Source organism: Ascaphus truei, chromosome 3 (genome assembly GCF_040206685.1).
Source record: "Ascaphus truei isolate aAscTru1 chromosome 3, aAscTru1.hap1, whole genome shotgun sequence".
In the NCBI taxonomy this organism is placed as follows: Eukaryota; Metazoa; Chordata; class Amphibia; order Anura; family Ascaphidae; genus Ascaphus; species Ascaphus truei.
This window is the reverse complement of record NC_134485.1, coordinates 385,815,732-385,829,589: the sequence shown is the minus strand read 5'-3', so window position 1 is coordinate 385,829,589 and position 13,858 is coordinate 385,815,732.

Below are 13,858 nucleotides of genomic sequence, written 5' to 3'. Positions count from 1 at the left end.
TTTTATTATGCTAGTTAATGTGTTTAATAATGGGCAAATAATCTATTATCCCTATCTGAATAATAGTTATTTTGCACATTATTGTACTGTATGTGTTTGGGGGGGGGGATTGATGTATTTAATGTATAGGTCAGGTTTATTTTTTTTACATAGAGGGTTGGTTCCTTTTGGTCTGCGGGGACCTCTGGAGACCACTTGAGGTCTCCTTAGGCTTTCCACGGCTACCAGGCTGGCGTGTCCACGGGGGACACCTGCGGGGAAGAACCGGTGGCCCCATCTTTGGGGGCACCGTGGACCCGTAGGGACCACCTGTGGGCCACCAGACCCCCGTGGGAACCACCCTAGGCCCCTCAGACACCTGTTGGTCTGACCCATGGCCCCTCAGGCACCCGCAAACCTACCCGTTGAGACCCCATTGTGGCCCACGGTGACCCACGGAGACCACCTGGTTAACCATGGTGCCTGGCGGGGACCAGCCGAAGGCCTCCAGACCCTGTTTGAAACCTTGTGCTGGGCTACTGTGAGGTCTACGGACACCCGTCAGGGCCACCGGGGACTCCCATGGGCCTGGGGTATTAACCCTGTATGTAAAAGAATAAATCAGGTATTTATGGGGGGCACAGGTGGTGGGTTATGTAGTGTTTATTAAATATAGTGCTGTTTACTGTGTTTAACGGGGGTGGGGGATGTGGGTAATGTCCCCAAGCCAGGCTGGGTAGTGTAGGTAGTGGGTGGTTAGGCCTCACGGGGTGGGTAGTGGGGGAGGGTATATAGGCCTCCCGAATGGTGGGTGAGGGTGGGTTAACCCCATAATGACTATAGCGGTTAATGACCGCTAAGGTGATTAAGGGGTTAGGGGACATTACATTGGCTATTTTGATTGTTTTGTATGTTTTGCAGCACAGGAGGGAAATGGGCAGGATGAAGATGAGGATCAAGATGGCCATCATCGTGGGTGCCTGGAAAAGGTAAGTGTAATATGTATTTATTGTGATTTATATGTATTTTAAATGGGCAAATGCATTATTATCCATATATGGATAATACAGTAGTAATTTTGCCCATTACTGTATTGTATGTGTTAGGGGGGGGTGATGTGTGTTGTATATTGCTATGTTTATTGGGGGCAATTGTCCGCAATAAACATGCTATTGTGCCTTAACCCCTTCATTGCCTTAGCGGATAGCCGCTAAGGTAATGAAGCTGCTTTAATGTATTTTTATTAATACTGTGCGGGAGCAGGGGGTCCCCTGAGCTGAACCGCATTGATTTCTGCCTCAAGAACCCCTGCTTCCCGAGTTACAGGCCCCAGATTGGGGCATCAGTGCCAGTGTCGCCACCATCTTTATAGAACCCACGTCGCGTCTGTACGCTATAAAGATGGCGGCGACATTGGCCTCCGATGCCCCATACCGGGGCCTGTAACTCGGGAAGCAGGGGGTCTCGGAGGCAGAAATCAATGCGGTTCAGCTCAGGGGACCCCTGCTCCCGCACACTATTATTAAAATGTACATTAATGCATCTTTATTACCATAGCAGATAGCCGCTAAGGTAAGGAATTATTGTTTATTGATATGTGTGTTTTGACAGTAGTGTAGATGTGTAGGGGGTCTCCGGAGCTGAACCGCATTGGTTTCAGGTCCGGGGACCCCCTACTTCAGAAGATACAGGCCCCGTTATGGGGTGCCGGTATCCCCTGCAGAATTTCAATGTCACGGTCACGTGACCCGGAAGCTTGAAAGTGCGGGGAATACCGGCACCCCATAATGGGGCCTGTATCTCCTGAAGTAGCGGGTCCCCAAACCTGAAACCAATGCGGTTCAGGTCCGGAGACCCCCTGCTTATGTACACTATTATTAAAATATATTTGTTTAGTGTACGATCGCCTGTAACAGCCTTGCATGGAGATGGCAAATCTCCATGCAAATGTTCCAAGCGGCTTTTTTTCTATCAGCTATCGTACGTGAAGTTTAAGAACGCTAGCAGGGGGGAAAAAACCAACACGTACACTGTGGCTGTTTTGAGCACGTACGATAGAAAATGGGCTCAAGGCCTTAGTGAATCGCGTCTCCGGCTTCAATATTATTTCGGATGTGCTTTTTCTCCCCGCCGGACGCAAAAGCACAGAGCTTAGTGCATATCCCCCTATGACCTACCAGTTTTTCTGACCAGTATTGAAAAATATGCTGAAAATCCATTGTGAAGCCAACTGTCACATCATGTGCAAATGCGAGCAAACATTGAATGCGTGTGTGGTAGGGGAGGCACTCGCAAGGAATATGCGGGACGCATCGACCAATCATCATGCTAAATCTGTATTGACTACGAAAAATGAAGAGGGAAAATCAGAGCACTACTTATATGCAAGAGAAATGATTAGAGCATTCCCATGTATAAAAAGCTGTATTAATTTAATGGATCATAAAAAACATACAAGTAGCCGACACCTATGTTTTTCACACCAATGCGCTTTGTCAAGGGGTACTCCAGTGAGGATTTTTAAAGCTATATTTAGCGTTATCTGCCTATGTTTTTTTTGAGCACCACAGTGTTTTTGATATTACATATGTATTGACTGCTAAATGTGTATCCCTGACTACTAGTTGTAGGGAGGGGCATTTTGTATATCCATGACAGTAGCCTGAGCCAATCGTTGTGCTTGTTGCCTGTAAAATGAGGTTGTGCAATGCTTCTATAGAGAGGTCATGTGTTCTGTGAGGTTTGCTGAAATTGAGCTTTCGGATTGGTTAATATCATGTCCAAGTTACGGTTGCCAAATATATCACAAGATGTGTGAATCCAACATTAAACCTGCTGTTCCATCAAAGTGAGAATCCCACAAGAGCTGTGGCTACAGTATTTGGGTACCTCGTGTTCTGATCCATACAAATTCGTACTGCTAGAACTTGACCTCATGGCTTCCAGAAGGGTCTGCAGTATTACCAAGCCATGTGTTGCTGGCCTCTGGCAGCAAAGAGGGTAACCACACACCTGATAAAATAGGTTGTATCATCAGAAATATGTATATAAAATATTTTATTGAAGGCTTTTGAAATTGTATACATTTAAATAGTAGTTGTAAACCTGAGGCTTCTGGGAGGCCAGGTGGGGACTTCCTGGAGGCTGTATCCTACACAAACAGGGCCAGGCTAATTTTAGCTGTGCATGGAATTGATTATTTTCAGAGTGAGCTGACCGATCAGTGTCCTCTCTACATCTCATGGGATTTTATTCCTTGGGATTTTATTCTCCTCTTTCTGGGGATAGTCATAGCTTCTAGAAGCAGACCCTGAATTAATAGTGGGGTACTAGAGGGCACTCTGTATCACTGCAGGCAATTCCCCAGGTTACAACCTCCCCAGCGCAGATCGTTTATGTGCGGCCGACAAGCGCCAGATGAAAATCAGGACATTTGGATACATTTCGGGACACAGAGACAGAAGACAAAATAATGGGACTGTCCCGGCTATTACTGGACATCTGGTTGCCCTTTCTTAAAAGATCTTGCCTGAGGGTACTTCTCCCAACAGAACTTATAGATACCTGTGGGAAATGGTGAAGGGCAGAAGTAGGACGCCTGGTCATGTTGAACCAGTCTTACTGAAGCTGCATTCTTTTTTTAGCGAATATAAATGTGCCACTTTCTGACTCCTCAGCAGTAATGTACTGTACACATTTGTAAAACTTTAAGTACTTTTTTTGGTAAACTAACAAGTTTTAAACTATAAACCAGCATGAGAAAATGAACTGTTTTAATTTAGTTTCTGCTACATTTTGCCTTAACCAAATTCCACTATGTGTTCACGCTGGGATTGATTTTGCACACTTTTGATTTGAAGAAAAATAAACAAGCAATTCATAAACACCTGTCATAGAAACCCATAAATAAATGACTGTTTCCCAGAAGTTGCTAGAACAGTGCACTTTGTATCATACAGTCTTCGTCTTCTTGCCATTATGTATTGCAATTATTTCTAGCTATTCCTTCTGTTTATCCTCTTGTCTACTTTGCATCCCAAATAACATCAATATACTGTAATACAGAGAATTTGAACATAAATCAGTAGTTATCTGCAGTTAAACACATTCAATTTGATTGGTGAATCCCCCATGTTTGCTTTTGTTTTACTGTGCAGTAATCTGCAACAGATTTATTGCATACCCAAACTTGTATCCTAGGGGAACATTTAAGAAATGTATCAGTGTCTAGAAGTCAGCAACTACTGTATCTATAGAGAGGCATGCATGTTTCTATATCTAAAAAGAAATTCAGGCCTTTCACACAAAGGGGCATAGTCTAGTAGCTGCAAGTTTGTCCTTTGGTCACACAGTAACGGATTAAAACTAGAGGAGACCTAGATACATTTTTGTAGAGTAAAACGTTCTATACAGATGTAGCAAAATGTACTTTTTTTGGTGCTGCGTTTTTGTCTGTTCCCATATGGCTGCATATTGGGACACCTATATCAAGAGGGGGCTTGACAGGACACATAACACTAAACTGGACACCCTCCTTCATTATACAGTATAGAGACTCATATATGGGGTCATCAAAGACAACCCTGGCTTGACAGGACACATAACACTAAACTGGACACCCTCCTTCATTATACAGTATAGAGACTCATATACTGCTGCGGCACAGTTTATTCGAGCATTTGCCCGTTCTGTGCCGCAGCAGTAGCCTGGCGCGCGCCCGAGTGTGACGGGCGCGCGCCGAAGCAGCGGAAGAGCGCCCTCCGATCGGGGCGCTCTCCCTACCGCTGCCGGGTCCGCCGGGTCCCCCGGAACCCCCTGCCGCTGTCCCGCGATCGCGGGACACCAGGGCTCCCTCGGGGAGCCCCTGGACACGCGTGCAGGGGGCGCACGCTCCCGATGACGCGTGACCGCACGTCTATGACGCGCGGCACGCCGAGGGGCGGCCACTAGCAAGCCGGGAGATTTCCCGGCTTGCGGTACCGACCACACTTCAATAAAGTGTGTCGGTAGTGTATGGGGGCAAGAAAAGACAACCCTGCGTTGTTGGGAGATGCTGCAGTCAGGAGAAGGCTGCAGATGGGAACAGAGACAAAAGGTTTTACTCATTTCTCTCCCCGGCAGATGGCTCATCAAGCAAAGGATTAATGCTGCGGGTCCCATTCAAAAGCATGGAGCCCCACAGTGTTAATCATTCTGGACTGCAAACCTTCAGGCCACGATTTGGCCTCGGGTTTCTGCATATTTTTCAATGGACACAAGAACAGTAAGTCTTGCCACATTTATATACAGTATATCCCCTCAAACCATCCCCCAAATAACATAAGGAGAGACACTTGTGCTGAAAAAAGAGCAGACGTGTATATATATATATATATATATATATATATATATATATATATATATACACCAAGGTTTGTTTTAGAATAATTGTCGGCATTACAGTATATATATATATATATATATATATATATATATATATATATATATATATATATATATATATACTGTAATGCCGACGATTATTCTAAAACAAACCTTGGGGCAATCTCCAAAAAGACCCAGGTACATGCTGGGTATATGCTGGGCACATGCTGCAATATTTCACACAATTCTGCAGACAGACTAATGGCCCATCAGATTAACAGCGGGGGTCCCTGGCTGCAAGGAACCCCTGTTGTGTTAATTCGATGGGCCATAAGCCTCTGCAGAAATGTCACTGAAATGTACCTAGCATGTATCTGGCTAGTTTAAGACAAGTTTTAGAATACTCGTTGGCACGTCTGTATATATATATATATATATATATATATATATATATATATATATATTATAAAAAAGAGTAGATATGCTAATGAGATATGCAAAGTATATTTAAATGATTCACACCCCACAACTCCTAAAACCTTTCCCTATGACTTATACTTATGAATTTAAGGACCCTTGTGATGAAAGGGGTACTGGTGTCAGAACCCACAACCTCTGCTATTCATGGCAGAAGCTCTAGCATTGAACTAAACCAAATGCTGGGAAGCTCTTCTGTCATGGCACACTTTTCAGTTTTACTGCTAACACCTGTAGCCCTCTCACTCTGACTTCCTTTAAAATCATACCATTTCCACTTCCTGGTTGCCAGTTCCATGTGCCCCAAAAAGAGCACACCAGAGATACCTTGGAGACATGCTAAGAGATGTAAAGGCTACAGGTGCAATCAGGATCTAGGGATGTTTGATGTTATATGTATTGTATATAGAACTTGACTCTACTGAAGTGGGTCTTCCTCTCTCTCTCTCCCTCACTCTCTCCCAGAATTCCATCGAGTTTGCAAATCTGACCTGAAATACCTTTGCATGGATATGCAAAAAGGAAAAGATTAAGGTAGCGCTAGAACAATAATACAAATAAAAAGTATAATAACTAGATAACCCGAACTAGTTACACTTAGGTAAATAGAGAGCGGCTGCCAAATAACACTCTGACCACCCGGTCAGAACAAACACCATAGATGATACACATACATTTGGCGCCTAGATTTGTTGATAATTAAAAGTGAAAATATAAAGATATATCACCATAAATAAAAATATGGCACAAAGTCCTTGCGGAGTCCAATGGAGTGGAAGATGTTAATACGTTGTGGACATGCAAAACAAAAGAAAAACACACATAGTGCAACACTATAGATATACCACTACATACTAAAAATAAATAACTAAAAACTAACAAACAATTAAGTGGAAGCTTAACAAGCAATAGGTGATTTAAACTAGATGTATAAAAGTGTGATATCTCACCCAATCCTGGTCCCTGCCTTATTTCTACATGCTCTCGTCCTCGTCTGCCAAATGCAACTTCTACTCCTTCTGGTGTCAATCCCTCCAACCTCATACCAATCCCCTGCCACCCTCCCTCCTCTCTCCCTTTCTCCTGTGCCCTTTGGAATGCTCGCTCCCTTTCTAAAAAGTGCCTCTCTGTCCATGACTTCTTTCTCTCTCACTCTCTGCTCCTATTTGCTGTAACTGAGACTTGGCTCACTCAGTCTGACTCTGCTCTGGAAGCTGCCCTCTCTTATGGTGGCCTTTCTTTCTCCCACACTCCATGCCCTGGGGCAGGGGTGGAGGCGTGGGGCTCCTCCTCTCCTCTCTTTGCCGTTACTGAACCCTTCCTATTCCCCTGCCTTGCTTTTCCCTCCTTTGAGGCTCACACTGTCCAGATGTTCTCTCCTCTCCTTGTCCATGTGGCGGTCATCTATCGCTCACCTACCTCTACTCATTCCCCTTCTGCCTTTCTCTCACTTTAAATCCTGTCTCTCTTTCTTTCTCTCCTCAGACTCTCCTGTTCTTCTCATTGGGGACTTCAACTGCCACATTGATGACCCCTCTCTCCCCTGGGCTTCCCACTTTCTCTCTCTAACCTCCTCTTTTGTCCTTCAACAGTGGACTGCAGCCAGCATCCACTAGGACGGCCACTATCTAGATCTGGTTTTCACTAAAAACTTTTCTCCCTCTGATTTCTCCATTTCCTGCTTTCCGCTCTCTGACCATCACCTCATCTCATTTTCTCTCTCTCGCTTCTCCCTTCTTCATCTCATCTACCCCACGTTTCTTCAGAAATCTGTGCTCTATTAACCTACCAGCCTTTGAGTCCACTTTACACTTCTCCCTCTCCTCTCTCAGTTCTGCTACAGACCCTGACAACCTGGTCAGGAACTACAACTCTGCCTTATCCTCCTCTCCTGATCTACATGCCCCACTTTCTCTCTGCCGTTCACGCCCTTCTAACCCAAGACCCTGGCTAAATTCCCACACGCACATGCTGCATTCCTCCACTCGTTCCTCTGAACACCTCTGGAGGAAACCTCACACTCTCGCAGACTTCCTTCACTACAAATTTATGCTATCCTGTTTCAACTCTGCCCTCTTTCAAGCAAAACAAACATACTTTTCTTCACTAATCAACACGAACAGATCTAACCGACACCGACTCTTTTCTGTCTTTGACTCTCTACTCAAACCACTTTCAGCTGCCTCTTCTTCTTCCTCCGTCACACCTCAGGACTTTTCTGTCTATTTTCAGGAAAAGGTGGAATCCATACATCAGAACATCCCCTGTGTTTCCTCCTCCCATCCTACACCCCTTCCCAACTCTGCTCCTGCCTTCCTTGACTGTTTTTTCTGCTGTCTCAGAGGAAGATGTGTCACTGCTGATCTCCTCCTCTCCCTCTACCACTTGCCCTCTTGACCCCATTCCCTCCCATCTCCTAAAACCTCTTGTTCCTACTATAACCCCTACGCTCATGCACATTTTTAACTCCTCGCTCTACTCTGGTACCTACTCGTTCACATTTTGGTACGATTGTAGGGAGGCAACGTGGCTTGTGGATGAGATCAGCAATTCAAATGATGAACATTGTGCTGCTGCAGTTAAAGAAGTTCTGCAGCAAGATCAGACGTGAATTGGGCTGTAAGTGCAGACGTGTCAAGTAAAGTGTTTTGCTGCTATATTGTATGATGTAATAGTTTTGTTGTTCAGTATGCACATGTGCGATTTAACAGTACCTGTACAATTCTATCTTGTCATTACACAGTGTATCCGATGATAAGGGAGCCCAACAAGATTACGAGAGTACAGCAAGCGCAAGCTTGGATTGATAGTGGGGAAGCTTTTGACAATGTAAAATTTTCAGATGAGATGTCAGTTGCCCTAGAAAGATTTACCACTTTTGCCTTTTACAAAAAAAAACCCCTCTATCCCTGAAGCCTCGTCCCAAGCACCCACTCAAGGTCCATTTGTGGGGTGCTATCTCTAGACTTGGACCAGGGTCCATAATAATATTTGACGGTAATTCTCAGTTTATCATGTTGGGCAAGGTAATTCAATGTGCCGTAAGAATGTACTGTTTGACACTGTGGAGGCTATGCACTAAGCTCCGATAAGTCGTTTTAAGAGTGCAAAGTGCTCTTAGAACGTGATGTTCTGCCGAACACAATTCACTAAGCCACGCAAACAGGCACTTTGCATTCTTAAACTGACTTTTTCCTGGAAATTTTTCAAAGTCCAATTTTGCTCGTACGATAACCTGTTTGCGTTCAATTATGCCCTTCTCCGGGATTCACTAAGCTATGCAAAGTTATCGTACGCGAAAGTTGCGATCAAAAAAGATCGCCAGCTCAAGGCAGGTGATAAAAAAGCTGGACTTTGAAAAATGTCTTTGTTTACATTTTTGCATGCGCAAAACCCATACAACAGGCCGGCGGGTGTCCCCAGCTGACCCCGTGGGGTCCCCGATGGAGGTCGGGAGTCGTGCGGGTGTCCCAGGCTGACCCCGCGGGGGCCCGGGGGTCCCTGGCTCACCAAGCAGGGGACCTCGCGGGAGTGCGGGTGTCCCCACGGCAGTCCCGGAGTCCCCGCGGGAGTTCCGGGGTACCCGCGGGCCTGCGGTACCAATGTTGTGCCTCCAAAAATAATAAACAATATTTATAACTAAATACACCCCCCTAACACATAAAATACAGTAATGGGCAAACTTACTATTATCAACATATGGATAATGATGCATTTGCCCATTTTAAATACATATAAATTACAATAAATACAGTAAATGCAGTAAATACAAATTACACTTACCTTTTCAAGGCACCCACGATGAAGGCCATCTTCATTCTCATCTTCACCCTGCCCATGTCCCTCCGGTGCTGCAAAACATACACAAGAATGAAAATAGCCAATGTAATGTCCCCTAACCCCTTAATCACCTTAGCGGTCATTAACCGCTACAATCATTAAGGGGTTAACCCACACTCACCCACCACTCAGGAGGCCTAAATACCCTCTCCCACTACCCATCCCGTGAGGCCTAACCACCCTCACCCACTAACCCAGGCGAGAGGCCTACCCACATACCCTTGGGCCAATGCCCCCTTCCCCCACCCCCAGTACCCACAAGAAAAACAATACACAGCCCCACAATAAACATCATTATATTTATTCAATACATAACCCACCCCTTGTGCCCCCCCATAAATACATGATTTATTATTTTACATACAGGGTTAATACCCCAGGCCCAGGGGAGTCCCCGGTGGCCCTGACGTGTGTAGCCCAGCACCATGTTTCAAACAGGGTCTGGAGGCCTATGGGTGGTCCCCGCCAGGCGCCGTGGTCCACCAGGTGATCTCCGCGGGTCACCGTGGGCCACAATGGGGTCTCCACGGGTAGGCCCAAGGCTGTCTGGGGAGCCCCGGGTCAGACCCACAGGTGTCTGAGGGGCCTCGGGTGGTTCCCACGGGGGTCTATGGGCCCACGGTTGGTCCCTATGGGTCCGCGGTGCCCTCAACAGACATGGGGCCACCGGTTCTTCCCCACAGGTATCCCCTGTGGACACCTCAAGCCTGGTACCCGTGGAAAGCCCGAGGAGACCTCAGGTGGTCTCCAGAGGTCCCCCGCAGACCAAAAGGAACCAACCCTGTATGTAAAAAAAATAAACATGACCTATGCATTAAATACATCAATCCCCCCCCCAACACATACAGTACAATAATGTGCAAAATAACTATTATCCAGTGTACCGGAATGTATGTATATCCATAGGAACATAGATCAATTCAGGGGCATTAAATGGAATTTAAAAAAAATACACATGAATAAAAAAAAAAAAAAAACTGTAAAAGTTAAAATAATAAACTTTTCTTTTGTTTGCTTATTATTAGATGCCCACTCACCGAAATCCAGGGGAACCGGAAGCTCTCGGACCAAATCCAAAGGTAACCAAAAAATCAAAAACCATTACAATCCACGTCTGTGTCTTCTTTCTTCTATTTGTAATCCTTTTCGTTAGTGTTGGGGTCTTCTTTTCTTCTTTGGGGTCTTTTCCGTCTTCTTCCATCTTTTTCCATCTTCTTACGCCACGCCCTTCTTCTCTTCTTAGCAGGGGAGGTCTTCCCTCCTCGGCGTCTGGCTTCAAAATGAGATGACATAGGCCTTTATAGGTCTATGACGTCACATTTTTGTCAAATGGTTCCCACGGCCCTGATTGGGCCATGAAAACCATGTGATTTGGGGGAGAATTTATTTTTTTTGATGACGTCATTTAAAGGCAATGACGCCAGCCAATCAGAATGGCTGAGCTTCAATTGCCTTTAAGATGACGTCATCAAAACAAAGATGGCCGGCGACACATGGTACGGTAGCAAATCACAGCGTGGGAATTAAATCCCAACTCTGATTGGCTGAAGCAAAGTCTCTGTCACATGGTCTACCAGAGCCAATCAGAGTTGGGGGGGATGTGGGTTGTATATTGCTATGTTTATTGGGGGCAATTGTCCTCAATAAACATGCTATTGTGCCTTAACCCCTTCATTGCCTTAGCGGATAGCCGCTACGGTAATGAAGCTGCTTTAATGTATTTTTAATAATAGTGTGTGGGAGCAAGGGGTCCCCTGAACTGAACCGCATTGTTTTCTGCCTCAAGAACCCCCTGCTTCCCGAGTTACCCTGTTTGAAACCTTGTGCTGGGCTACTGTGAGGTCTACGGACACCCGTCAGGGCCACCGGGACTCCCGTGGGCCTGGGGTATTAACCCTGTATGTAAAAGAATAAATCAGGTATTAATTGAGGGGGGGGCACAGGGGGTGGGTTATGTAGTGTTTATTAAATATAGAGCTGTTTATTGTATTTAAGGGGGGTGGGGGAAGTAGGTAATGTCCCCAAGCCAGGCTGGGTAGGCCTCCTTGTGGGTAGTGGGTGGTTTGGCCTCATGGGGTGGGTAGTGGGGGAGGGTATATAGGCCTCCCGAGTGGTGGATGAGTGTGGGTTAACCCCTTAATAACTATACAGGTTAATGACCGCTAAGGTGATTAAGGGGTTATGAGACATTACTTTGGCTATTTTGATTGTTTTGTATGTTTTGCAGCACCGGAGGGACATGGGCAGGATGAAGATGAGGATGAAGATGGCCTTCATCGTGGGTGCCTGGAAAAGGTAAGTGTAATATGTATTTATTGTGATTTATATGTATTTTAAATGGGCAAATGCATTATTATCCATATATGGATAATACAGTAGTAATTTTGCCCATTACTGTATTGTATGTGTTGGGGGGGGGTGATGTGTGTTGTATATTGCTATGTTTATTGGGGGCAATTGTCCCCAATAAACATGCTATTGTGCCTTAACCCCTTCATTGCCTTAGCGGATAGCCACTACGGTAATGAAGCTGCTTTAATGTATTTTTATTAATAGTGTGCGGGAGCAGGGGGTCCCTTGAGCTGAACCGCATTGATTTCTGCCTCAAGAACCCCCTGCTTCCCGAGTTACAGGCCCCAGTTTGGGGCATCGGTGCCAGTGTCGCCGCCATCTTTATAGAACCCACGTCGCGTCTGTACGCTATAAAGATGGCGGGGACATTGGCCTCCGATGCCCCATACCGGGGCCTGTAACTCGGGAAGCAGGGGGTCCCTGAGGCAGAAATCAATGTGGTTCAGCTCAAGGGACCCCTGCTCCCGCACACTATTATTAAAATGTACATTAATGCAGCTTCATTACCATAGCGGATAGTCGCTAAGGTAAGGAATAATTGTTTATTGATATGTGTGTTTTGACAGTAGTGTAGATGTGTAGGTGGTCTCCAGAGCTGAACCGCATTGGTTTCAGGTCCGGGGACCCCCTACTGCAGGAGATACAGGCCCCGTTATGGGGTGCCGGTATCCCCTGCAGAATGTAAATGTCCCAGTCACGTGACGCGGAAGCTTTCAAACTGCAGGGGATACCGGCACCCCATAACGGGGCCTGTATCTCCTGAAGTAGGGGGTCCCCAGACCTGAAACCAATGCGGTTCAGGTCCGGAGACCCCCTGCTCATGTACACTATTATTAAAATGGATTTGTTATGTGTACGATCGCCTGTAACAAATCTCCATGCAAATGTTTCAAGCGGCTTTTTTTTCTATCAGCTAGCGTATGTAAAGTTTAAGAACGCTAGCAAGGGGAAAAAGCTTGCATGTACGATAAGCCAGTTTTTGGCCCGTCTGAGAGAAAATGGGCTCAAGGCCTTAGTGAATCGCGTCTCCGGCTTCACTTTAATAAACGGCATAATATTCTTGCACAGAATCTATCTGAGACAGTGGACTAGTATGCACTGTGCCAAAACAAGCGTGAATTAGAATATTTAAAAAAAGTGTATAAAAGCGTAGAAAAGTAATAAAAGGGACAGTAATATATTGTTTTTTCGACATCTCACACCATTATCCTCATCATCTGATGTCTGTGTGCTGTGTATGTTAATTTAGCACGCTTTCGATTCTGGAATTTTTTTAAAAAGTACAACAGGATGCTTTAAACTTTAAGTATACAGGTACTATACACCAGGGGTGCGTAAACAGCGGCATGGGATTTTTTGGGGTGGGCACGGGCGCTTGCAGCGGTCCCGCGCTTTTCCTCAAGGCATTTAAATTAAATCCCTGGGGATCACATGAGGCCTCTGTAACATACTGAACGGCATCATATCAATCAATGATCAGTATTACGGGCTATTTGTGTCATAGGGCACAAAAGTTAATAAAATATTTTATATTATTTTTATCTTCGTTAGAATTCTTGCCAACCTTGCCAACCTTGCTGAAGCGGACAATTTTCGGCAGGATGATATTCGGATAGGTAGCAAAACTGAGCATTAGAGGTAAAATCAAGGTTAGACTGCTGTAGATATTAGTCAGGTAGGACCAGGTTACCAGATGGACCTGTCAATATATAATCAGGTTGGTACTGCTGCTGTTCACGATGATTTTCAGATGGTGTCCCATTGCGAGATTTGGAAGTATGATTCAAGCTGTTGGTCCCGTTTCTTTTCCTTCTCCTTTTGAAGTTGCCATGATCAAACATATTCG